Source organism: Myotis lucifugus, unplaced genomic scaffold (assembly GCF_000147115.1).
Source record: "Myotis lucifugus unplaced genomic scaffold, Myoluc2.0 scaffold_183, whole genome shotgun sequence".
NCBI classification, from domain to species: domain Eukaryota; kingdom Metazoa; phylum Chordata; class Mammalia; order Chiroptera; family Vespertilionidae; genus Myotis; species Myotis lucifugus.
In genome coordinates, this window is record NW_005871231.1 from 2,472,550 (window position 1) to 2,499,446 (window position 26,897).

The following is a 26,897-nucleotide window of genomic DNA, read 5'->3' on the forward strand; positions in this document are numbered from 1 at the left end:
AGACGCTCTATCCACTGAGCCAAACTGGTTATGGCTAAAGGAATTGTCATGGTTCACTCGCTGGCTGGAGTTTTGGCTGTGAGGGGAGAAAGGAGATGAGATTAGAGAACTAAGCCAGGTCCTGGTGATGAAGGGGCCCCTGAGCCAAGAGAAAGTCTGGGCTCACCCAGAGGACTTGAGTGGTCATCGAAGGGTTTCAGCAGGGAAGGATTGATGTGATGTAGATCTTAAAAACTTCTCTGGCTCCCATGGAAAGGATGGTGTAGACATCTGGTAAACTAAAGTCAGAAAAATCCATTTGGGAGTCTGTAGCACTCACCTGGACAAGGGTGAATGAGCGGCTGAAGTGGGGGCCCTGGGTGACCATGAAACAGTGCCTCTATCTAGAACAGTGGTTCTCAACCTGTGGGTCACGACCCCTTTGGGGGTCGAACGACCCTTTCACAGGGGTCGCCTAAGACCATCGGAAAACACATATATAATTACATATTGTTTACAGTAGCAAAATTACAGTTATGAAGTAGCAACAAAAAATAATTTTATGGTTGGGGGTCACCACAACATGAGGAACTGTATTAAAGGGTCGTGGCATTAGGAAGGTTGAGAACCACTGATCTAGAAGTTAGTCATAAGTGTGCCAAGGTGAATGAGACCCAGCCTCTGACTTCAGGGAGCTCGTGGTCTACTTAGGGAGATAGATAAGAAAACTACAAAAGAATAATAAGTGGGAAATGGGGAGAAAAGAAATGAGTAACACTTGGAAGCAAAGAGAAAGAAGCTCCATCTACATGTGATGGGAGAGGGGAAGCTGTTTGGACAAGGTTTTAGGGAGTGCACGATCAGTGAGGGCCCTATCTTTTCCAATGGATCCTTTATGCTGTCTTCAGGTTGACCTACATATAAATGTCTAGAGATTCTGCCCTAGCTGGTTTGGCTCAATGGATAGAACTTCAGCCTGCAGACTGAAGGGTCCCATGTTTGATTCCCTGTCAGGGCACATGCCCGGTTGCGAGCTCTATCCCCAGTAGGTGGTGTGCAGTAGGTAGCTGATCAATGAGTCCCTCTCATCATGTTTCTATCTCTCTCTCCCTCTCCCTTCCTCTCTGAAATAAATAAAAAATATATTTAATAAATGAATAACTAAATGTCTAGATATTCTAATATGGTCCCTTATCTACAAGAGAGGAATTCCCACCACATATAATGGACATAAAAGGAGACTATGAGGATAAGATGCATTGAGTTTTTGAAAACCTCTAAATTTCATTTTCAACACTATATTTTGAACCTTTATCTTCCTTTTGTGCTGTGATGTCAGTGTTTTGGACTTTTTAAAAAATTTCTCTATTGATTAAGGTATTACATATGTGTCCTTATCCCACCATAACCCCCCCCCCAACCTCCCCAAATCATGCCCTCACCCCCCTGTTGTCTGTGTCCATAGTGTTTTGGACTTTGGAGGGCAGTTGTTTGAAGAGGGACAATCACTCGCTCTTTTGTTTGATCTATCATCTATCTATCTATTTTTAAAGATTCCAGAGGGGGGGAAAAATTAGAGGAAAACAGGAGCTCTAAAATGAACTGGAAATTAATGTTGGTCCATTAATATTTCAAAAAAATACCTTGGGGAGATAATTACATACCAGGGGAGCAAATTGGTGGTGTATGCCATAGGTCTGCCAGAAAGAAAATGTTTCAAAGTGGGCTATGTCACCAAAAATTATTTGGTCTCGACAATTATGACCTAAAACAATGTTTACATTTGGAGGACTAGTTTCTACTTGGGTTGGGCATTAAGTGATACAGTGCAGGAGTCGTGCTAAATTGAAACGTGATCTGAAAGCCTCAGACAAGAAGGCAGTGATTAGTTGTGGAAGGCAAGAAATGCACAACTAACTCCTGGGTCCTAGCTACCTTGGGCTGCACCAGAAAGGGGTGGAGAGGCCAGGGAGGAAGCCAGGGATGCCCACAGGATCAATGAAAGCCAACTCTTTCATAGAATTTTACGAGCACTTCCCAGGATTTTGTTTGATCTCACTGGAGAATAGGCTGGGCAAGTGCCCTGGTTTGTCCCTGTTTATAGCTGTGGAAACCAAGATTCAGGGGACTCATCCCAATACAGAATGAGGGTAGAAAGGGGCCACAAGTCAGGCCATCTCTTCTGATCCTCAATCCTGTGTTCTGGCTGCCCTGACTCTCAAAAACTTCCGATGCTGACAGCTCATAGTAAGAACCTTGGCAATGAAGGCACATTGTAAATGGGGCTGGTACACTGATGGGCATAAACTGATTGCACAGAAACGACTTGACTTTCTGCTGCCAGGGCAGTGGGCACGGTGCTGCTGCTGCTGAGGCCCCGCAGGGCAGCTGTTTTCAGCTCAGCCCCACAGCTGCCAGGGCTTTATTTGACCTGCCAGGCAGGGGGAACTCGGAAAAAGAGACCACAGAGAGAAGGCCCTCATATTAGACAGGAAGCAGAGCCACCGGGAGTGTTGAACTAATGAAGTCCTGGTAGAGAAATACTGTTCTGTGAGGGAGTGTATGCATAAGGCAACACTTAGGACCTCCTGTGGTGAGAATAAAAGGATGCAAAGCAAGAAGCAAGCACCAGGTTCAGATCAGGAGTCACAGGAGGCCAGGGTGAGGCATGCAGACCAGAGACAAATCTCTTCACATTGCCACGGTGATACAGGAGCCCAGCGGTCCATTAGGGGAGAACTGGAAACTGTAGCAGACCCACTTTCAAAGATTTCCTCAACTGACCTGGGGATAAAGTGGAAATTTCTTAGAAGGATTCACAGTTCCCTGTGGGGTCCCATGTCTCAATATACAACACACCTCACATGCAGACCCACACACAGCCCACACACAGTCTCTCCAGCCAACCAGCACATTTACTGCTTTACTTCCATCGAGAGACATACTCTCTCTTGCTTCTAGGCCTTGAACCCTGCTGTTCTTTGTACCAGCTTCATTTCCTCCTTCCTATCCCAATGGCTCCACTCCTCCTAATCCTTTGGGTATCAGCCTAAAGGTCACTTCCCACAGGAACTGTCTCTCCACCCCCTCCACCCTCACCAGGTTTGCCTGCCACGCTCTCCCGTATCAGCCTGTACTTCCTCAAGCCTCCCTGTAATTGCTTGATTCATATTCCGTCCTCACCAGCTGGCAATTACTTGCTGGAAGCAGGGACTGCTAGTGTGCTCACTATGGTAACCCCAAGGCAAGCTCTGTAGTATTTGTTGAATGATGGGATAGATTAATTCTTTAATTAACTTAGCTGGTGGTAAAATCTAGTAAACAAAAACCATTTCTCCTTTATAGCTGTCAAGTTCAGTTGGTCTCAGCTCCACAAAGATCCAGCTGGACAAGCCCTCACCTCTCCCCAATGTTACATAAACACCTGAACAGAGTCTATTACAGTCAAGATTCTGCTGGAAAAGTGAGAAAGAGTCTTGTTTACACAATTCAGTCTTAAGAGGGCTGATTTCTGTCTGGGTGTGACCCAAGTTATGGAGGGCTTTAAATTATTGGGGAAGACATTATCTCTGGAAACTAAAATCCAATCCCTGTCCCTTGGTTCTTGCCAAATATCTCCCACAACCCACATTAAGTGGATTACTCTGTCCTTAATCACACACTAAATGCCTGCATCTGTGGTTGGCATCAGCTGGCTGGGAGGCAGCTGTGCTCGCCATGTACACATCCTGCTATTATGGCAGGAGAAATATTCTGTAAAAAGCTCCAAGCAGTGACTGAGAGTGAGATCATTCATTCATTCATTTAGTCATTTAGTCATTCAACACTAGTTAAGGGTCAATTACATTCTAGGTATTAAACAGAGATAAATAAACACATTCCTTTTCTCTGCAGGAGCTCTCTAGGGGAAAATAAAGTGTTTGGAGAAGTAAAAATTCCTTTTAATTGTTTAGTCTTTGCTTCTCAAACATTAATGTGCACTTGAAATCACCTAGGGATTATGTGAAAATGAGACTCTGATTCAGTAACTCTGGGGGAGCCTGAGATTCTGCATTTATAAGAAGCTCCTGGGGGAGCCTACACCACTGGTCGGGGGACCACACTTTGAGCAGAAAGCATCACCGTATGGTCTGTATAGAGAGACAATAATTATATCATTACCTTCTTTGATTCTCACAAGAATGCTAAGAGTAGATAGAGGAGGTTCTTTATGACCCTTTCATAGATAAAAACATCGAGTCTAGGAGAAATCAGCTACTTTTCCCAATAATATCAGATGTTAAGATCAGGATTCATTTATTCATGTCCAAGACCCCAAATCCCCAACATAACCATCTATATCCCCTACCCTTAGCTGCTGATGACAGCCACAATGCTCTTCCACCTTTGGACACAGACTTGGCATATCCAGGTGGCCTCCCAACCCCCTAGTGGCACACTGGCAGCCATAGCCCTCTCCTCTGTGATTGGTCTCAGCTGACCTTTTTGGGTTTGGCAACTCCCAGGACAAGAAAAGACAACCATGGGGAGCAGAATAAAAAGGCATGTATGGATTTTCCTGAAAGAACCTATCAGCTTAGGGTGTCAGAAAGGTCTCTGTGCACCTGTCATCTTGTCCACATTTCTGTGGTATCCCAACTCAAGTTACGCACCGATGACAAGCCACACTCTTAAAGGGAGTGGAAGAGAAGGACATTTGATGGGCACCTACCATGTGTAGGACACCCGGCAGGTGTTTTCCCTGAGCTCTCTCTCATTCCACACGTGCAGTGTTGATGAAGGTCTTCGCTCATGCAAGCATTCATTCACTCAACACTAGTTAAGAACTACCTATGTCCTAGGTGCTGAATAGAGATAAAAATAAATGACACATTTCCTCCTCTCAAGGGACAACCTGAAAAAATTACCCAGCTAGGAAGTGTTGCAGCAGGAGCAGGAAATCACTCTTTCCCCAGCTTAAACTCATCACTTTTTCCAACCCCAATAAAGTCTTGAGACTAACAGCCCTCATCGTTTGGGGAACCTGTTAATATCACAGAGATTATGATTCCATAGATCTGCAAGATGGTCAATCATCTGCATTATCATAATCACGTCAAGGAATTCTGATTCAAGCAACCTTCAGATCATACTCTTCAGGCCAACTGCACAAGTTGGACAGGAGCACAGCCCTGCTTCCCTGGGAAGCTGCTTGGGACAGAGAGAACAGATATCCTCCTACCTCAGACAGACTGAGTTGGTTGGAAAGAAGAGTGCAATTATTGCATCCAACCAAATTTGGAAGCAATAGAACAAGTGTTACGTCTGAGGCCAGGAATGCAGCCATGCTAGAATGTTGCAGGGCCAGCAGGGTGTGTGCAGGTAGGGCAGCTCACAAGCACCACCCCCACACCCCAAACATAACAGCATGTTATTATGCTTGGTGCTCTTCCGTGCAGGTGTCCTGCCATGTGATTATTGTGTTGTGGTTCTCAGCCCCACAATCTTAAGGGGCGGGTCACTTGAATCCTTAGGTAGGCAGATTCCCTAATAGCTTGAGTCTGTACTGTCACCTTCCAGGCTGTGTGTTTTCTACTTTAATTGTTAAATTCTAGGAGAGAGAGAATCTCATTGGCCCCAGTGAAGTTGGATACCTACTCCTGGCTCAATCAGGTGTGGCCTGGTGGTCAGGGTCACTAAATGGAAACATGGCCAGTTAGAATGCACTGCATGTCAAAGACAGTTCCCATCCCAAGCAAGGAAGCAACCATACCAAGGTTGAACACAATGATAATTCCTGAAGATCTGAATCTTTCCTGGACTTCTAATTCATTTCCAACTTCAACTGGTGCTCTGTCCTTTCTAAGGCCTACCTTTCAATCCCTCAGAGCTGAGCTGCTATGGTATGCAGAGCTCATAGTTGTGCTGTGTTCACAGAGCTACACCAAGAGCACCAACCTTAGTCCTTCACAATGCACACACTAGCACATCCCCTTCCTCTGATACCTCATTCTCTCTATCCCTGGAGGTCAGCCCTCACTCAATTCTAGAGTTGGGTAGAAAATGGGCTATGATCCACTCCCAGCAAAATGCCATCCCACTGCCATTTTTCAGAAATTCTGTAAGTAAAACTTTATGCAATATTATTATAATGCAAAGTTCTGTGCTTGGTGCTGGGGATAAAGAGAAACCCTAACATACATATATAATCACTAATCCCAAGGGACCATCAGGAGTAAATTAGGAAAGAAAAACAAAGAAAGAGAGAAAGAAAGAAAGAAAGAAAGAAAGAAAGAAAGAAAGAAAGAAAGAAAGAAGAAAGAGAGAAAGAAAGAAAGAGAGAAAGAAAGAAAGAAAGAAAGAAAGAAAGAAAGAAAGAAAGAAAGAAAGAAAGAAAGAAAGAAAAGGTAACAACATAATAAAATAGTTCCCAGTGCTTTCAGCGGCCCAATTCAGAAAGCAGCGGATGGACTTCAGGTAAGGAGAGCATCAGTAAAGCATTTCCAGGTTAAGGTGACACTTCCCTAAATTGTGTTTTAGAGAAGGAGTAGAGGTTACCCAGAAGGAAGGATGGAAGAGAGGACCAGACAAGAGGAATGGCATGGGAAAGGGCTCAGAGGCATTCTGCAATACAGCAAAGGAGGGGAACAGGAGCGAGACCGTGTAAGGCTGAGTCAATCAGGCTGAAATCCCGTAAGTGTGGAGGCGGGGATGGGAGTGGGAGACAGGAAGGCAGAGAGGCCAGCAGGTAGGTGATTACAGAGATCCAGACAAGAGATGAAATAGATACGCTGCAAGGTACAATTTATGCTAAGACCTAAACAACCAGAAAGAAGCAACCTCAGAAAGATCAAGAGAATATTCCAGAAAGAGAAACAAACCACGTGAAGTCCCAAGGAGGAAACATGCACGACTTTTCATAGGAACAGAAAGTAGGCTAGTAAAGGAAGTAAAAGCAGAGAGGTCTTCGTGAAGAAGCCCTGGAAACCTGGGAAAGATGTTTGGATTTTCTTCACAAGTCCTTGGGGAATTTTAAATGACCCATTTACATGATCGTATTAACATTTATTGTTAAAACTTTTCCTTCTTGTGCAGGACTCAAGGGGGTGTGGGTCGGGGGGCGTGTGGAAGATGGAAGCTGAGATAGTGACGTACTCCAGGCAAGAGTGAGGCTGGCCTGGGATTAGGATTGTGGCCAGGGGGAGAGTGACTTGAGCAGATTGGGAAGAAGTTTTGGAGGTAGAACTGACAGGGATGCCTAATGTTTTAGATGAGGGGTGGTGAGGGAAGGGAAAAACCTTTTCTCATTGCCAAGAGGACATGAGTGTATAATAGTTACATTTACTGAGACGGGCAGTCTGGCAAATGCATGAGGTTATATTTTCAGGGGGGATGGAGGCAATATGGAAATCAAGAGTTCTTTTTCAACTGCATTGTGCTTGAGGTGCAGTTTAGATATGTAAGTGAAGATGTCAGGTAGCAGGTGATTATATAATTTTCCTTTTGTGGCTAGAGACACAAACATGGGTGTTATTAGCATATAGATGGCATTTGAAGACATGGGACTGGAAGTGATTATCTAGAGTGAGACAGAGAAGAAAAGGAGATTCAGGACCAAATCTTGGGGCCCTCCAACATTTTAAGATAGAGAGGAAGAAGAGAAAATTGAGGAGCAATAGCATGTGGGATGGGAGTAAAGAGAGTAAGCAGTTTCAGGGACCCAAAGCAGGGGTGGAGGTGGGGGTTGGGATGCATCTTAAGAAGGAAAAAGTGGCCAACTCTAATTTTTCAGGGCAGGCAGGTAAAATAACCATTCCCAGCCCCTATGGACCACAACTGGCACATAGTAGGTTCTAAATAAGTATAAGTGGAATTAATTAACTAAAAAATATAGTCCAGGGATAACAAAAACTGAAGATTTTTGGAACTCCTCCTCTTTCTTCCTCTGTGACAGGCATTAATAATCAATCACTGCTTTCTTTCTTTCTTTCTTTCTTCCTTTCTTTCTTTCTTTCTTTCTTTCTTTCTTTCTTTCTTTCTTTCTTTCTTTCTTTCTTTCTTTCTTTCTTTCTTTCTTTCTTTCTTTCTTTCTTTCTTTCTTTCTTTCTTCCCCAGGTTCAGCCTTGGGTGTCCTTCAGTTCTAGGCAGGCACTGTCAAGTAATTGAAATTGTCATGCAAATTTAAGCCCATTTGCCACTCCTGGTATAGAATGAAGAGTCAGTACAGGACTTGATACCACACCTACTGAACAATGCAGCTTCGGAAGGAACCACACACTATCCATAAAGGGCACAGCAGAAGGAATTCCTGCTTATATGGGACTGAACCAGGTGAGCCCTAAGGCCCATGGAGGAGTCTATGGTTCCAATGGCAGTTCTTCCCATATCTCAAGCATCCCTCTGCTCAAAGCACAAAGAGGAAAAGCCAACCCAGCCTAGGTTAATATGGGTAAACTAAATTTTTCTTCTTCTATGCATTTCGTTCCCCTCTTATCTTTACTGGCCTCCTGAAATGCCTTATCTGCAAAAGCATGATTCTGTTCTAAGTCTCTGTCAATGAACACAATTTCCATTTCTGCTTCTTCCACGAGGTAAAAAATGAATCATGAGATTCAAGACATTAATTTAACTTATCCACCCAGCCATAGGCAGACTAACTTCATCTCCAAATGATGCACTCCCCCACATAAAATAAAGGCAGACAGTTTTATTCTTCAATCCGATGCACTTAGCATTCCTGAGAGACATCTGCTGCAGACAAATCTTGGGTCTTTGGAGTCTTAATACTTTAAAAGTTATTTGCCTCCACCACCTGCAGGCTTGTGCATGCATTTGTGGACTTTTCCACCCAATGCCGAGGTGCAAGCTAATAAGCAGTTGTTGGTTGATATGTGCATTTGTAGCTCTTCTATGAAAACTCCTACATCTGCAGCAAAAAGAGCAGAGAGTTAACCACCAGGAGCCTCCCAGGAGCCACCATCTCCTCTCACCTTTATTAATCGATTCAACAAACATTGACTGTCAGCCAGATTTTAAGCTATTTTCTACAATAGAATCTAGAGGTATAGCAAGTAAAAAGATATAGTCTCTTTTCCCACCTGGGGCTTATGAATGGGCTTCAGAAGGTCTATGTGTCCTCTGCAATGATCAAGAAAATTCCCTGTGTATGTGGACATATGTGTATATATCTCCAGAGAATGGTCTATAAGACTATAATTTTCACTGAATTAGAATCCAAAGAGTGTAGGGATCAATGGGAATGTAAAGGCAACTTTGACATCTCCCTCTTCTGCCTCCCCAGTAAAATACAAAGCAAATGCCAAGGTTTGTCAGTTTTTTCTCCTCAACTGCTTTACTTCTAACCCCTTTTCTCCATGCTGCCCTTCTTTTTGAAAATAGCCTCCTCATAGCATAATCCTCTGAGGTATCCTCGCCCTTCTGCAATCTGTTTTCCAGGCAAAAGCCAGCACATATTTGTGGATCTCTAATCTGATCATTTCAATCCCACATTTAAATCATTTTAATGACTTCACTGAGCATGGATGGAGAACAATAAGTTGTCACATGATCACAAGCAATCACAACAACATCGCCCTTTACCATTCTCTTTCCCCTGTGAGCTCCAACCTCATCCTTCCACCTCTTCACATTCTTCGTGAACTCTCTTGCCACTGGGATTGTGTGCATTCTGCAGTCTCCACCAGAAAGGCATCTCTCTCCTTTCTCCAAATTGTATTGTAATCATTGCTTCTCCTGTCAACATCCCCTGACCTCCCTTACAAGATCAACCACCCTATTGTGAGGGCTCATAGCTCCATGAATGTCTTCATAGCCTTTGTCCAAGCTGGAATTATGCTGGATTTTATGACCCATTTATTAATAGCTCTTCCTCAGCAAACTGGGCTATTGGTCATTGTATCCCCCATGCTTCACAGAATGCTGGGCACAGGAAGGCAAGGACTGGATTAATACCCAGTGAATGAACAAATGAATGATCAAGTGAGTAAATAAATAAGCAATATGGTAGATGCCATAATTTTAAAAAAATCACTAAGTAATGCTGGGGCACAAAGGTGGGAATATCTCCTCAGTAGGTCGGGGGCAGGGACTGTGTCTCATTCATCTTCAGTGTCTAATCCAGGCTCATCACATAGGATACATGAGCCATGTGCATTGACAGAACCTGTGAAAAGAATCTGACTCTGCCTGGGAGAGGGATGGGGGCTTCCAGGGGAGTTAACAGTTGACATCAGTCATAAAGGGAAACTGAAAGTATCAGATCTCAGGGGAAAGCAGGAGGCAAAGGGCATTTTCAACAGAAGAGGCCTGAAGCCACACACAAAAAAGAACAAAAATTCTGAGAAGAAAAAGGAGGGTAAGTCCTGATCTTCCTTCTGGGAAGGAGGGCCTTGTTGCCCCAGCTACTGTGTGTGTGGAGGACTGACACCTCCAGCTGTCAGCTCCTTAGGGGTGGCCTCTGTTGCAGAGAGGTCAGCTGTTCTAGGAACAGCCCACTCCTGGGTGTGGCTGAGACAAAAGTGCAAGTTCTAGACATTGTGGATCATCCAGGAACAGTAGTGCTGGAAGCCAGACCCACACTGGCCACCAGCACCACCAGTAGGGTTGATGGATGCCACCAACAGCCTTGTGTCACCACAACTTAACTGCCCCTCAGCCCTCCTCCCCACTGGTATTAATCTCACCTGAGCACTAAACTGTGTGAGAGGCTAGGTGGGGGAGGTTTCTAGGTGGTTTATACTGGGGAACCAATTAGAAAGTGAGTTTGGGGCTAGAGCATGAGGCCCTCCAATGCTGTGCTAGGAGGTGCCCAGGTTTCCCCCAGGCAGGGAGGAACCAGAGAGGCCTTTGAAGCAGAGGGTGCTGGGGTTAGACTAGGTCTATATTGGAAAGACCCCCCCGCAACTGCTGTGTAGGGACTATATTAGAACTAAGCAAGGAGACCTCCTGGGGGTATATTGTATCAGCCTAGGAAGGAGAAAGGTGAGGTTCAAGTTGCAGAAGTGGTGGGTAATAGTGAGGAAGATTAGTGTTGAGAAGGAAAAAGTCAATAGGCCTTCATGACACGTTGTCTATGGGGCAGAGTAAGTAATAAATGAACAATGACACTGAGGGAGAGTAAGTCCCAGGTGTGGTGGGGAAACACTGCTAACTTTGGTTAAAAATAACATCAAGAGTTAACAAAACTGTATTATACACTTAAACATTTGCTAAGAAGAAAGCTCTTTTGTGAAGGGTACTTATCCTAAAAAGTAATAAAAAAAAAAGAGTAGTAGGAAATGCTTTGAAGAAGATGGCTATTTATGGCATAGATTATGGTTATGGTTTCATGGTTGTGTACTTATGTCTACACTCATCCAGTTGTGTACACCAAGTATGTACAGCTTTGCATATGTCAAATGTACCTCAATAAAGATATATATATATATATATATATATATATATATATATATATATATATCTCAACCTGGAAGAGAGCTTCTTTCTTCCAAGGCCCTTTTCAAGGCACCCCACCTACAGGTAACTGGGATGATCCAACAGCTTTAACATACTTAATAAACCAGGAAAGTTTCATATGAAAAGAATCGTCATCAAAGGTTTTGTTCATTTGTTAGGATCTTGAGGCTTTTTGCTTGATATAATCAGATATTAAATCGCTAGAGAACATTCTCATGTCAAACAGACAGATCCTCATAGACGAGAAGGATCAAGGGTATGAATCTGCGAAATGTAAGGCCAATCAATGCTGAGTGAAGAACTTGGCAGGAATATTATTCATTCAATAAATATAGGGAGTCCCTCCAAAAAATCTATGCACATTTTAATAACTGATAGCTCAATTGATGTTTCTTTCTTTTCAGATTTAACCCATTGAAATTTATAATTATTCAAATTCTGTATACATTTTTTATGATACTGTGTATTTATTGAGCATCTTCTATATGCTAAACACTATGCTAGGGACTGGAAATACAGTGATGAGGAAAGCCCCATGGACTCCAAGCTAGAAAGCAAGCACATAGCTGGGAGATTAAATATAAAGAAAGTATGGTTTGCTGGGTCTAGCATGGCCTGGCACATCAGTTTAGTTCAAATCCCTCCTATTAGGCATCTGCAGCTGTGGATTTTGAACTGTAATTGCTGTTCGTGGTTCTTTTCTCTATATGCAAGAGCAGATAAATATACCAATCCTTATCTGAACCCTTCCTAATGGTGTGACCTTGAGCAAGTTGCACATCTAGCCAATGTGGACGATTACCCCAGCCGCCCAGGGTGCACTTGAAGATGCATTCAGGCACTGTGAGCTATAGTTATACCACTACAGGGATGTGTCACATAAACATTTACCTTACCTGAATTCAACAAAACCAAAGGAAGATGAGGAGGAGGAGAGGGAAATAATTTAAAGTTTGACCCGAACTGACTACATAATGTGTAGGGATCAGAGAAAAATGAACTAGAGAGGACAATTTGTTCAAAAATTACAAGATATTTAAGGTGGTAGCAGCACAGCATTGAGCCAAATACGGGGACCTTCTGAGCACAAGGCCCCAGGATGCACACACCCATGAAGCAGGCCCAGGATAGGACTCTTCCATTCCTATCTGCTCAGTGACTCTTGGCTCCTACATACTTCTAATGTGCTGAACATGTTGTCCTGCGATGAATCTGATTCCAGTGTAAACATATATGTCTGTTTACCTGTGTTTTGTTTCCAGTGGTCACTAAGCAGAAGCAATCATTTGCCTACATAAAACCATATTGGCTGTCCTTCAATTTAAGGGATTTTCAAGGATGGATTTTACTCTGCTTTTCCCTTTACACATTGGCTTTCAGAAGCTTGCAGAATGTGAGTCTGTAGCTGTCATTTCTCCAGGGACTTCTAGGTGAGGGGCCCACCTTGAGTCAGAGTATAAACTACCTTCTTTACCTACAGAACCTCATTCAACCCTCAGGCAACCCTGTTAGGTAAATACTACCACCCTGTTTCCTAGATCGGGAGGAAGGGGAGACTCAGCCCAGGGGAGCAATTTGCTCAAGTTACCTAGCAAATAAATGGCAAACCTGGGACTCAAATATGGGTCTTTGGACCCCAAGGGCCACGCTCTTTTGATGATGTCTTAGTAAATGTTTGCTATCTTCCAACTCTCTGCTTGTCTGCAAATCTTGCTCCAACTCTTTAAAATGAAGACTTGTGTGGCAGACAGGAAATGTGCTTTTTTGAATTATGATCATGGAGAATGGTTCACCAATTCACTTCGGCATAGAAGGTGAGAGGCAGAGCCACAGGGAGCCTGGGAGTCTGACTGGTGCTTCCAGGGCCCTGATGGTGGATGGTGGAAACTCGGGATGACGTCATTAATCCCCACCCACCCAAATGTGAGCCCCTATGGAGAGAATCTTATAAGGGGGGAAATACCAAAAGTCATTTAGAATGAGTGATCAATGTAACTAATGTTACTGACCATGAAAATCTCAGTTGCTGAAAGACAAAAGAGTTAGTGGTGAGCTTGATGTGAAACTACGCGCTGTCTGCTGTTGCTTAAATACTTAACAAAGAGAAGCACTTTCTTGCTCAATACACAAACTTTTGAGTTGAAACACCATTTAAAAGGTAGGGGGAAAGCAGACTCTGTTATATTTCCAGTGCAGTCATGTTTGCATGTGTGCGCGCTTTGGAGTTAGTTGTCTTAGCATTAAGGTCTTTCATTGCCCAACCCCAGGTTCCCCGCTGTGATCACCCACCAAGGTTCTTTCACTAACAATCCAAATCCTACCAGTCACTTCAGAAGCAGCTTCACCTAGACGTGAAGCATACCCAATCCCTACCTAAGAAATGCAAGCCATACAAGGGCAGGACCTGTTTGCAAAACAATGAGAAGTTCAATGTGTTCCAGAATTTCAGTCCAGAATGCCCCCTTCCACCTCACCATCTGGCCTGCATGCCATCTCCACACTGAGTTAATCCCTTCCTTCTCTGAGTGTGGTCAGCACTTACTTCATGCATCTATGACAGGGCTCAGCATGCTACAGTGCATTACATATCTTGTCATTCCCCTCAAAAGCTCAGAAAATACTGATACATGATTGAATGGGTACATGGGAGTATCTTTCCCACTAAACCATGAAATACGTGAGAGTAGTATCCTCAGACTGCTCATCTTTGCACCTCTCACTGTCCTTGGCATAGTGTTTTGAACAAAGTAGGTGCTCAGTAAATATTACATAGATATATTTGCATCCATCAGTATTGCCTTTAATGATCACAAATGTGTCACATTCTACATGACATTTGGTGCCTCTTGAAAACAGAGGCAAACTGATTATTTAATAACACAGAGATCTTACCAGACTGCTGTATTGAATTACTGAAAAATTAAAAATGGCATAGGATGCATAACTGATAGAGCAACAAACATGAAAGGTGAAAAAGAATCCTTCATCTGGCCCATGTAGGTAAAGTGGAGTCACTGGTCTTGACCCTACAAAATTAATGCTAATAATAATAATAGCTATTGCTTTTTAGTGATGTATCATGTGTCAGATACTTGCTCAGCCCTTTAGAATCATATCACATTAAATTTTCTTGCTACTCAAATGAGGAAAGAATTATTATTAGTATTGCCATTCCTTATCCCCTTATGGATGTTAAGCTTCAGAGAGGTACAATAATTTACCTAAAGTTGCAGAGTCAGTAGGCTGAAGAGCTGGGTTCAAATTCAGCTGTTGTCCCACAAGCCCATGCTCTAAGCTAGTCTGCTCTGTAAGGTAAAATAGGATATCAGGTGACACTCTTATTTGAAACATAGATGGGGTCATTTATCAGATACACTTCAGTCTCCTCATTTTACAAAAACAAAACTGAGATCCAGAGAAATGAAAGAGTACAGGGTCTTAGAATCTCAGTATTGAAATACACTTTAAAATTCACCCAAACACCTTTATACCCAGCTTCTGACTTAACAGATTTTGAAATATTGGCCTTATTGAAATATGACCCACAAACTACAAAATTCACCAATTTAAAGATACAATTTGATTGTTTTTAGAAAATTCCCCAGACAGGAAGCATGCTCCAATGTCAATCTATAATCAAAGTTGTGTGCCAATCTATAAACAAATTTTAGGACATTTCTATCACCCCACCCCTCCAAAAAAAATCCTGTACCCATTATCAGTGAGTCCACATCAGACCTCCAACCCCAGCCCTAGGCAACCACTAATTTGTCTCTATGGATTTGCCTACTGGGAACATTTAATAAAAATGGAGTCATAATATGTGGGTTAGGTGATTGACTTCTTTCACTTAGCTTAGTATCTGTTTCTGAATATCTTGAAGGCAGCAAATTAGTGGTAGCCACAAGAAATGGTGAAGGTGAGCATGTTTCCTCATGCAATCTTCATTAGCTCCATCCTATAAAGTACCCAAATAAACATGAAATCTAAATTATGAGTTGAATTGTGCTTCTTCTCCCAAAATTTATATGTTGTATTCTTAAAACCCAGCACCTTAGAAAATGAGTTTACTTAGAGATGGGGTCATTACAGTGCTAACAAAATTATTAGAGCAGGCTCTAATCCAACATAACTGGTGTCCTTATGAGAAAGGGAAAGTTGAAAACAGACATGCACACCAGGAGAATGACATGGGAAGACTGGAGTAAGGATACACCGGCCAAGGAACTACCGGAAGCTCAAAGGGCCTGGGAAAGATTCACCCTCAGAGCTCTCATAAGGGACCAACCCTGCCAACTTCTAGAGGTCAGACTTCTAGCCTCTAGAACTGTGAGATAATAAATTCTGTTGTTTAAACATCCAGTCTGTGCTATTTTGTTGTAGCAGCCATAGTAAACTAATACAATATTTAAACACAGTTTCTACACATTTCCTCTCCCTGGCAAGTACGTTGCTACTCTTAAGTCTATTCCCCACCAACATCTAAAAATCGCCATTTCTCTAAAATCATATCCATAATATTTTTATCCAATCCTGGTCTTCCAAAGATCCCTAGTATAGGCACTGGCACTGCTACCCAAACAAATATCCCAGCCAGAATTCCAGAAGTCATCATTGACTCCTCTTCTCCTTCATGCCCCACCCAACCACACCCACCCATGCATACACACATGCCCCCCCCACACACACACATAGCTCTAGGATAAGAGTTTCACAAAAGGATTCTAATATGCCTTTCAAGACAATGTCAGTACTGTTTAAAAATATTCCAGATCATTAAAACTTAAACTTGCAAATTTCTTCATGAAGTCAGCAAATTATTATCAGAACCTGAAAATAAATAAATAAATAAAAGAAAGTTACAGAATCTCAGTATTGAATATCTATATAAACCCTGATTAAGATATTCAGCTACTTAATCCATGGCTGTTTAAAAAGAATAATATGTCATAACCAAATACAAATTAGCTCAGGAATGCTAGTCAGCTGCCTCTCAATTTACTGGCCCAGAATGTTATTATATAAGCACTAGAGGCCCAGTGCACAAAATTCGTGCACTCAGAGGAGTCCCTCAGCCCAGCCTGCACCCTCTCACAGTCCGGGACTACTTGGGGGATGTCTGCCGGCAAGCAGACGTCCCCCGAGAGGTCCTTAGTGCTGCTGCAGAGGCAGGAGAGGCTCCCACCACTGCTGCTGTGCTCGCCAGTCATGAGCCTGGCTTCTGGCTGAGTGGCGCTCCCCCTGTGGGAGTGCACTGACCACCAGGGGCAGCTCCTGTATTGAGTGTCTGCCCCTGGTGGTCAGTGCGCATCATAGCAACCAGTTGTTCCGCCATTCAGTAGATTTGCATATTAGCCTTTTATTATATAGGATGTTATTATACAACCCAGTATGATTTGCCTGTGAAAATCCTGCATTCCTTGTTACTTAGTAGCCTAATATACTTTCAATATATATGTTTTTTCATGTGTTTTTTTTCCCCAGGAATCTTTATAAGTTTCTTGGCTCTGGACATCATGCTTTTCCCGTTTTTAAATACACTAATAGTTTTGGAAAACTTTAATCTATTGAAATGTTTGTCTACTAAAGCCTCTTGCCAATATTAATGCAGAAAAAACCCTCACTGCCAACATTTAATGGAGATGACCAGTTACATAATAATCAAAAACAACCTTTCTCACATCTGAATTTGAATTTAAAAGCCCCAAATCCACTTACTGGAGAGAAATTTCCTGGAATATTTTCTTTAGGTCTGAAATTCAACCCAACTGAATGTCACTACTGTCATCATCTATGGCTGTGTAACAAAATATCACTCAAATAAAACAAAAAAAATGCATTATTGTCTTCCGTAGTCCCATGTGTTGACTGAGCTCAGCTGGTCGGTTCTCCTGTTGGGTTTCTCATGTGGTTGCAGTCGGTCGACGGTTGACCTATACTGATCTAAAGTCTTGCCTGGATTGCAGGTCCAAAATGGCATGCTCACATGACTAGCAATGATGCAGGTGACTGGCAGGAAGATCCATGGGGCTTGTTGACCAGGACATTCTTTGCAACTCAGATAGTCAACAATGTCAGAGAGGTAAGACCAGGAACTTTAACAGGCACAGTAGCCAATGACTGGCTGGAGCAGCCCGCTGTCAGCTCCTTTATATCCCCTACAGCATAAAGACACATCATTGAAAGCCCTAGAAACTCATGAAAAAAATTCTATGCCACTTAGCGATCTGGGTCTCAGTCACGTGTGGAGAGAGAGAACTCTGGAACACCGCTCCAACATCCTTGAAGGTTCTTAGAGCACTTGGCTTTGAATCTGGCAAGCCTAGGTTCCCAGCTGAGCGGATTTTACAACTTCATAAGCCCCCTCTTTAAAAAGAAGACAGCATTGTACAATTTATGAAGTTGTGGTGAGATTTTTAAAAAGTTAATATGTGTGAAGTGCCTTGTAAAAGGTGGGGGGTTAATGAATTGTATTTATTATCATTGCCATTAATATCATTATTGCTTTTGCAGAGAAAAAGAAGGGCTATATTTGGGAAAAAAAATGATTTTCATATTTTAAACATCTATGGCTTATATTATTCCCCTTTTTAACTAACTATGGGTTCCATTTTCATATAAAAAGTCACATGAGACTATGCGATCTACATTCTCTCAATTAGTTTCCAATCTGAACATATTTCTATTTATATATGGTTAAAAAGAAAGTGTTGTGTGTGTGTGTGTGTGTGTGTGTGTGTGTGTATCTGAGCACAGGGAAAGGATTGGAAGAACATATACCAATATGTAAGACTGGTCATCTTTAGGTGATAATATTAGTCACACTTTTGTAATTTCCCCCACATTCTAAAGAATTACTCTTAAACTCAAAAGAAGCAAAGAATACGATGTGCTCCCATGTATGTCAGACTTCTTGTCAAGAAAATAGAAAATACATAAAATATAAAACTATTTTTCTGGCTGCCCTGATGAGCCTATAAATAATGGAAACTAGCATTTCTGTAGTTACAAAGGCAATTCAGTTATTTTCCCTCATTTACAGCTGTCAAGACCTGCAATGTCCTGGGAATCCGGACAGACTCTGAAGATGCTTAGATAAAAGGGACCCTTATCCTTCTTTAAAAAAAAAAATCCCACTTCTCCCTAAGTTTCCCCACCTGTCAATATCCTGATGCACCCTTCCCCTCCAGCCCCCTCTAGAGGTATCTCCCTTGTGTTGCCACACAGTGTGTGTCTGAGGAACCTGGGGAAGTGTTCTTGACCCCAATGGACCATGTGCTCCTTGGAGAAAAAAATGGACCCCTTTCCACATCTCTCTTCACTCTGATTCATTCACTTAGTGGAAGCCAAATCATTATCTGTTGAATTAAATGTGCTTAACTCCCTTTTTTCATAAAATAACTCAAACCAAGGCAGGTTTGTGATATGCCTGGAGTTACACAGAAGAGCCAGTATCTCTGCTCCTTCCTCCCCAGCGTGCACCACTGTGCTCCTCCAGTCAAGGCTATGGGCAGCTTGGACAGGTGTGACTTGTAGATAGTGGGACAGGAGGAACTTAGGACACATGTCTATACATGAGGACCCTTCTGGACAACTGCCTTCCCTACCAGGTGCTCTACCTGGCAGTGTGGTCCCATGGGGCAGGGCCTGTCCTACTTAGATGAAGTAGTTGTACAGCCTGAAGTAGCATAGCAGAGAAGTGCTGAGCTCTGGGGTAAGCAGGCCTGGGATTGAATTGCATTTCTTACCAGCTGTGTAATATGGAGTAAGTCATTTTTCTTTCCTGAGTTTGTTTTCTCCTCTGCTAAATGGGAGATATACCACCTACCTGGAAGGAACAATGTAGATGACCAGTAAAGGAGGCTGTTCTGTATTATTATTTTTTAATATATTTTTATTGATTTCAGAGAGTAAGGAAGAGATGAGAGAGAGTCACTGATTGGCTGCCTCCTGTACATCCCCCTACTGGAGATTGATCCCACAACCATGCTCTGACTGAGAATCAAACCGAGACCTCCTGATTCATAGATCGACTTTCTACTGCTGAACCACACCGGCTGGGCTGTTCTGTATTATTAATCATTTTGACAATGACACCGTGTCCTGGTTTCCCACAAATATAACTTCACTGTCATACCAAATATCTACCCACTATCACAACTCTCATCTTCTGCCCTGTGGATGAGGCTCTGGGACTAAACTACATGCTGCCTGGAGTAAGAAATAAGTAATAGTAATAAGACTTTTTCTGGAATTCTTAAGGAACCACCTTTGGAGAAGCTCTGGTTATCTGCAGTGGGTATCTCTCCACCCCAGGGGTTCACAGCTACTTGGGGCTCCTACACACTCTCCATGCCTCTTCCCTAGACTCCCTGTCTGCTATGCATTTTCTTGGATGAGACATTCAAATAAGACAGTATATCTAAAGGCAGTAGATTAATCGGAGTCTCCATTTCTACTTATGCTAGGTGCCCAGAGAAGAGAACCATTGGTAGGAATTAGAGGTGTTCAGAATCTCCTGAAAGAGATGATGTTTGGGCTGCACTTAAAGAAAGGCGGGGGTACAACTAGGGTCGAGGACTTGGTCCACTCACACATTGAGCCCTAGATGACATCAAAGGGACTCAGCGCAGATATTGCAGAGAAGCAGCATGGTGTTGTGTGTAGGGTGGGTATGAGGATAGATGGTGCTGTTAAATTGAAATGAGGGCTCAGTTCTTGCCCCACTCCATCCCCACTTTCTGTGCCACACAGCTTTGCAGCACTAACTCTGAACTAGCCTGGACATGCTGGCCTGGCGATGACAGAGGCATGAGAGAGCAATGCCCAGAATGCAAGGCTGTTTCAAGACACTACTTGTGTCATGTTTTACCACTGGCCAAAGCAAGTCATGTGATTAAGTCTACTCTCAAAGGGTCAGACAGAACAGTGGCAGGACTGAAATAGCCTCTATAAGCCAGCAGACTTGCATGCAATGGCTCAGAGAAGGAGATGAGAGCTAGGGCAGCCCATGTTCCCCACCAGCTCCTGTCTTCCTGCCTGGCCAACCTCTGTCTGCACAACAGAAATTAAGGAAAGGGGTTAGGGAAGGTTCCTGTGACCTGGCCAGGAGTCCCAGCTCTTCTTTCTCGCTCACTGTGACTTGGATAGGCCCCTGCACCTTGCCTGTCCTCCTCCATTTTCCTCCAGTGGGGAGAGGTAGCAATGCCAATACTTGTTCTAAGTCCTTCCCATGCTTAGTTTACTTTAGTTTGGTTTTGTTTTATTCAAGAAGAGCTTATTGAACACAGGACACGTGACTTAGTTTTTCAGTGGTTCCCTATAGCCTACTCATAAATGCCAAGCTCCATAACTAGGCACTCAAAGGCCCTCTGTGATCTGCACACTTTCTAACCCCTAAGCTGTCTATGTTCTGCTTTGCACTGTGGCAGTTTCTGCAGAAATCTTATCTTGACTACTCTAGGGAACTTCTTCAGGACAGGATTGGGGTTATCCAACATTTATCAGAGATCTGGGCTCTAGTAGCAGGTGCTTCAGATGTTTTTGACTTGTTGATGAGATAAAGTATCAAACAATGCCAAGATGTGGCTAATGTGATCATCTCTGAGGTGAAAAGAGTACTGGATGGGAGACAGAAGACCTAATTCTAGGTATTAACTCGGCTTCTTGCTTCTGGGTGAACTTGGGACTATTACTTATTCTTCCCAAGTGTCAATATTCTTGTCTTGTAGATAAAATGATAATATCAATTTCCCTGGTTATTATAAGGGGAATGAAAATGCAAGTAGAAAGGGAAAAGATGCAGGACAACCTAAAAGAAATGTCACTGAAACTCTTATTTAAACCAGATCCTTTGAGGAAGCCAAGGCTGTTACCACCAGACCTGTGACAATGCAGAGTTTAACAGGGGTTTCTTTCCACCAAAGTCAGTTAACTTATTTTTGTTTTGCAGGACTAAAGTCACATTTTATTTTAACAAATTGTGAATCTTAAAACTAGAGGTAACATCATTGAGTCAAAGACTTTAAATTAAAATAGAGTCAAGCCCTGACTGGTTTGGCTCCGTGGATAGAGCGTCGGCCTGCGGACTCAAGGGTCCCAGGTTCCATTCCAGTCAAGGGCATGTACCTTGGTTGTGGGCACATCCCCAGTAGGGGGTGTGCAGGAGGCAGCTGATCGATGTTTCTCTATTATCGATGTTTCTAGCTCTCTATCCCTCTCCCTTCCTCTCTGTAAAAAATCAATAAAATATATTAAAAAATAAATAAATTAAAAATAAAATAGAGTCAAAGACATCAGGTAAGATAAGTAAATGGCTCTGTGAAAAGTAAGAGGTAATAAGGCATCATTATACTAATTTTACAGCAAGACCACTATGGACCATGAAGGCCAAATGATTTGCATAAGATAACAGTTAAGTTATGAGTCAAATATTATACAAAATATCTCAGAAAAAAAACGCATCTATATTATATACACATACAGCCATGTTTAGTTGCTCAGATCATGGGAACACTTTCTGTGACTGTCCCAGGCTGTCCAGATATGGATATCTCAAAGAACAGTGTTGAAGTGAAGAGAGCTTTCACTAAGCAAACCCAGCCAAGAATATCCCGTTGAAAACTTAGTAACCAACACAATTTGGCACCATTGCAGAAGTGAACATTTTTTTTGCTTTTCTATCATAAAACCAAGTTCACCAGCAGTCTGAACCTGTCCCTACATTGGAGACCCAGAGCTCAGTTGGCTCTAAACTAGAGAGATCTATGAGCCTTTCATTGCTCTGGGGAGAGATTACAAGTGCTGAGAAAAGAGGAGGAGGTCCTGGGTGCAGTGGGAAGTTCTGCCTTCTGCCCTAGGGCACTTTCCCATTCAGGTTTTGCAGGTATCTCATTGGAAGCTGCTTCATTTCAGCAGCCTCCAAACTGCCCTGGAAATCCTTGCCAGCAAAGGAGAGGGTGGTCCTAAGTAGTCCAGTCATCCTATTTAATGGCCATTCATTTTACAATTTAAATTACAACTATACTGTCAGACACTGGCCTTTCAGCTTTGAGTTACAGTCAGTCTTGCCAGGAAGCCAAAAAAGTGGCTACTTCTGTGGGGATAAGGGGAGACATGAGCAGACTGTTTGGTTAGGAAACATTGCCCTTTGTCTTAAGTCTGTCTGAAATTCTTTCATTAAAACTTAAACTTCAGTTTGCTTCTTTTGATAGTCCCACGATAGACTATCCTTGGGAGAAGATTCCCTTGCAACATTGTTAAGACATCCTTAGAGGTCATCTGATCAACTGCCTCACTTTTTAGATAGGAATGCAGAAACAAGAATGAGGAAGGAACTAGCCCCAGGTCACCCAGCAAGTTAGCAGCCAACAAAACACAAACACCAGGTTCTCACCACCCCTTGTCCAGCCCACTTTCTGCTGGGTCATATTCAACCCCTCAGCTGTTTAGGAATATCCCAGCAAGGATTCTTGGGTCTCATAAGCCAGTTCCCTGGGCTTGACACTGGAAGGAAAGAAGTGAGTAGGGAGTCATTTTCACTCTGAATGTTCTCTCAGTCTATACAGCGAGGCAGTCATAAAACAAAGACCAAAGTAATCCCATGGAAGGAGTGCTTCAGTGGAGGCCGGTGCAAGGTGCCAGGGAAGAACAGAAGATGGAAGTCCCCCTGGACAGACAGGGTTGGAGAGGCCTCACCAAAGAGATTACAACTGAGCTGACTCTCAAAGGGAAACTGTGATGCAACAAGACAATGAAGGAATATGTGCAATATTCAAAGTCCTATTCTAAGAACCCTGGGCAGGGCGTAGATCCTCTGTTGGCTGTCTCTGGAGAATGGAATAGTGAGAGATGCTAGAAAACAGGCAAGAACAGATCCTGGATGACCTTGTACATCATGATAGTGGTCAGGGGTTTTACCTAGTACCAATGGGAAGTGCACTAGTTTGATAGGGCTACTTTAACAATGCAGCACAAACCGGGGGTGGGGTAGCTGAAATGACAGAAATGTATTATCTCACAGTTCTGGAGGCTGGAAGTCTGATATCCAAGTATCTGTAGGGTTGGTTTCTTCTGAAGGCAGTGAGGAAGAATCTGTGCCACATGCCTTTCTCCTGGCTTCTGGCGGTTTGATGGTAATCTAAGCAGAGATGTCGGTAGGCGGTTCAAAGTACAAGAAAGAATGGGGATTTATTTTTTTAAACATATCTTTATTGATTTCAGAGAGGAAGGGAGAGGGAGAGAGAGATAGAAACATCAATGATGAGAGAGCATCATTGATCAGCTGCCAACTGCACACCCCCTACTGGGGATCAAGCCTACAACCCGGGCATGTGCTCTTGACTGGAATCAAACCCGGGACTCTTCAGTCTGCAGGCCAATGCTCTATACACTGAGCCAAACCAGCTGGGGCAAGAATGGGGATTTCTTGCCACAGCTACTTCAAAGGACCTACTAAGTAGATGACAGTCTGCTGGAGTTTGAGAAACAAATGTGGATTACAGCAGATATTCTGTTCCTTCCTCCTTAAGGTAAAATCACCAGTTTGGGGCATGTTAATCTTCCCATGTGCTCAAAGAAGATGGTTCAAGGCTAGGCCCAAGGAATGATATTGGTCAGTCCAAACCAATAGAGGTGATTCTATTCCTTTTGACAGGGCTCCATTAGGCATGGCTATGTGATGAAACCCTGGGCAGTGAGGCACAAAGGGAAGACTATTGGGCATCTATAAAAGATTTTCCTTCCTGATAAAAAGAAATAGGTAACCCTACCTTGTTTGGCTCAGTGGATAGAGTATCAGCCTGCGGACTGTAGGGTCCCAGGTTTGATTTCAGTCAAGGGCAGATTCCTGGGTTGTGGGCTTGATCCCCAGTAGGGGGCATGCAGGAAGCAGTCCATCAATAATTCTCTTTCATCATTGATGTTTCTATCTTTCTCTCCCTCTCCCTTCCTTTCTGAAATCAATAAAAATATATTTTTTTTTAAAAAAAAGAGAGATAGGGCCCTAGCTGGTTTGGCTCAGTGGATAGAGCATTGGCCTTCAGACTGAAGGGTCCCAGGTTCGATTTCAATCAGCACAAGCTCAGGTTGTGGGCTCGATCCCCAGTAGGGGGCATGCAGGAGGCAGCTGATTAATGATTCTCATCATTGATGTCTTGATAGCTCTCTCTCTCTCTCTCTCTCTCTCTCTCTCTCTCATTTGTTTTTTATTTTGGGGAGAGAGAGAGAGAGAGAGAGAGAGAGAGAGAGAGAGAGAGAGAGAAGAGATATAGGTAAAAAGAAACACCCTCACAGACAACTCCAGAAACAATGTTTAACCTGGGCATGGGTTGGTCCAATTAAATTGACACATAGAATTAGCCACCTGGCTTCTTTGAAATATATTCTCCATCACATGACCATTTTAGCCATCTTCCCATAACTGATATAGCAAGACTTGCCAGGTTGCATTAGCCACAAGACCATCACCTTCCCAAGATCATACTGACATAACTCTTGTTCTTAGTGTTAGTTGTTCCCCTAAATATTCAATAGATGAGGAATTTTATTCTGACAGCTTTCCTCTAGGAAGATCGATCCACCAAAATAACAAGCCCTCATCTTCCTCATTGCTGTACTTCCAACCTCTTGAGTACTGAATGTTAGCCAAGAGTCAGAGTCATGCTTTAATGAAAAATAACCAATCATCTCAGGCTCTGCTTTGGAAATAAGAAAAGGAGAAGCTCTCAGCATTTTTAACTTGTTCTCTCTATCCACTGTGTAAGAATTCTATTCTCCCTGTGGTTCATGATGCACTGTCTCAAGCTATGGATATTAGAGCATGTTTCAGGCCACAGTTTTCCAACATGTGTTATCTGGTTATGTCCCACAAGACACCAATAGTTGTTTCTACAGCAAAAATAAGGAAAGTAGAAATAAGGAGCTTCTATTGTTCTATACACTTATACAGATGTCTTTACTTTGTACAGATTTCTTTACCTCCTTATTTACATCTAGACATACCTGAGCCACTAATAATCAGCTAATGTGTTAACACATGTTAAATACTGTGAATGATACAAACATATATTAAACTAGAGGCCCGGTGCAGAAAAATTTGTGCACTGGCAGGGGGTGTCCCTCAGCCCGTCCTGTGCCCTCTCACAGTCTGGGACCCCTCGGGGGATGACCACCTGCTGGCTTAGGCCCACTCCCAGGGGATTGGGCCTAAGCTGGCAATCAGACATCCCTCTGGCAGCCTGGGAGACCTCGGGAAATGTCCACTTGCCAGAGGGGAGCAGGCCTAAGCTGCAGTCTGACATCCTTAGTGCTGCTGAGGAGGCAGGAGAGGCTCCCACCACCACCGCTGTACTGGTAGCCGTCAGCCTGGTTTGTGGCTGAGCAGAGCTTCCTCTGTGAGAGCGCACTGACCACCAAGGGGCAGCTCCTGCATTGAGCGTCCGCCCCCTGGTGGTCAGTGTGTGTCATAGTGACCAGTCATTCCCAGTCATTCTGCTGTTAGGGTCAGTTTGCATATTACCCTTTTATTATATAGGATAGAGGCCTGGTGCATGGGTGGGGGCCGGCTGGTTTGCCCTGAAGGGTGTCCCGGATCAGGGTGGGGATCCCGCTAGGGTGCCTGGATAGCCTGGGTGAGGGGCTGATGGGTGTTTGCAGCTAGTCACACCCCCTTCAGGATGGGGGTCCCCACTGGGGTGCCTAGCCAGCCTGGGTGAGGGGCTGATGGCTGTTTGCAGGCTGGTCAAGCCCCCGCCAGTGGGGACCCTCACCTCATGGAGGTTTGGCCAGCCTGGGTGAGGGGCTGATGGCTGTTTTCAGGCTGGCCACACCCCCTTTAGGGTTGGGGGGTCCCCACTGGGTTGCCTGGCCAGTCTGGGTGAGGGGCTGAGGGCTGTTTTCAGGCTGGCCAAGCCCCCCGGTGATGGAAGCTCCCAGCCTCTCCTTTTTTTCTTTTTTTTTTATTCTGGGATTTATTTACCTTCTATAATTGAAACTTTGTTGCCTTCAGTGGAGCTCAGAGCCGGCTGTGAGAAGCTTGGCTTCCTCCATCACTGGAGCAACCAAGCCTCCCGCTCGCTCCAGCTTCGTGGCTGCCGGCCGCCATCTTGGTGGGGTTAATTTGCATATAGTCGCTCTGATTGGCTGGTGGGTGTGACTTAAGGTGTAGCGAAGGTACGGTCAATTTGCATGTTTGTCGTTTATTAGATTAGATGTTCATTAAATGTTAGCTATTTTATCAGTAAGATAGGTCAGGTTATGTTTCTATAGCAAACAACTCTAAAATCTCAGTGGCTGAGAACAACAAAAAGTTACTTTGTATTCACCCTGCATTTCCATCACATGTTGGTGTTGGAGTGGGGACTCGTCTTCATATCCATAATCAAACCAAAGAGGTGAACTCTAGTAATGGCACTCCACTTCTACTCACATTTCAGTGGCTCAAGCAAGACATGTCTCCTCGCCAA

General features: G+C 43.4%; 1 long non-coding RNA gene across 1 annotated transcript; it reads right to left on the reverse strand.

Annotated features, from left to right (window-relative positions):
* On the reverse strand, nucleotides 1-26,897 carry LOC111827547. Its single transcript, XR_002831160.1, has 4 exons — nucleotides 26,861-26,897; nucleotides 23,454-23,572; nucleotides 167-278; nucleotides 1-76 (listed from the first exon to the last, which is right to left on the reverse strand). It is a non-coding gene; the product is annotated as an uncharacterized LOC111827547 (long non-coding RNA).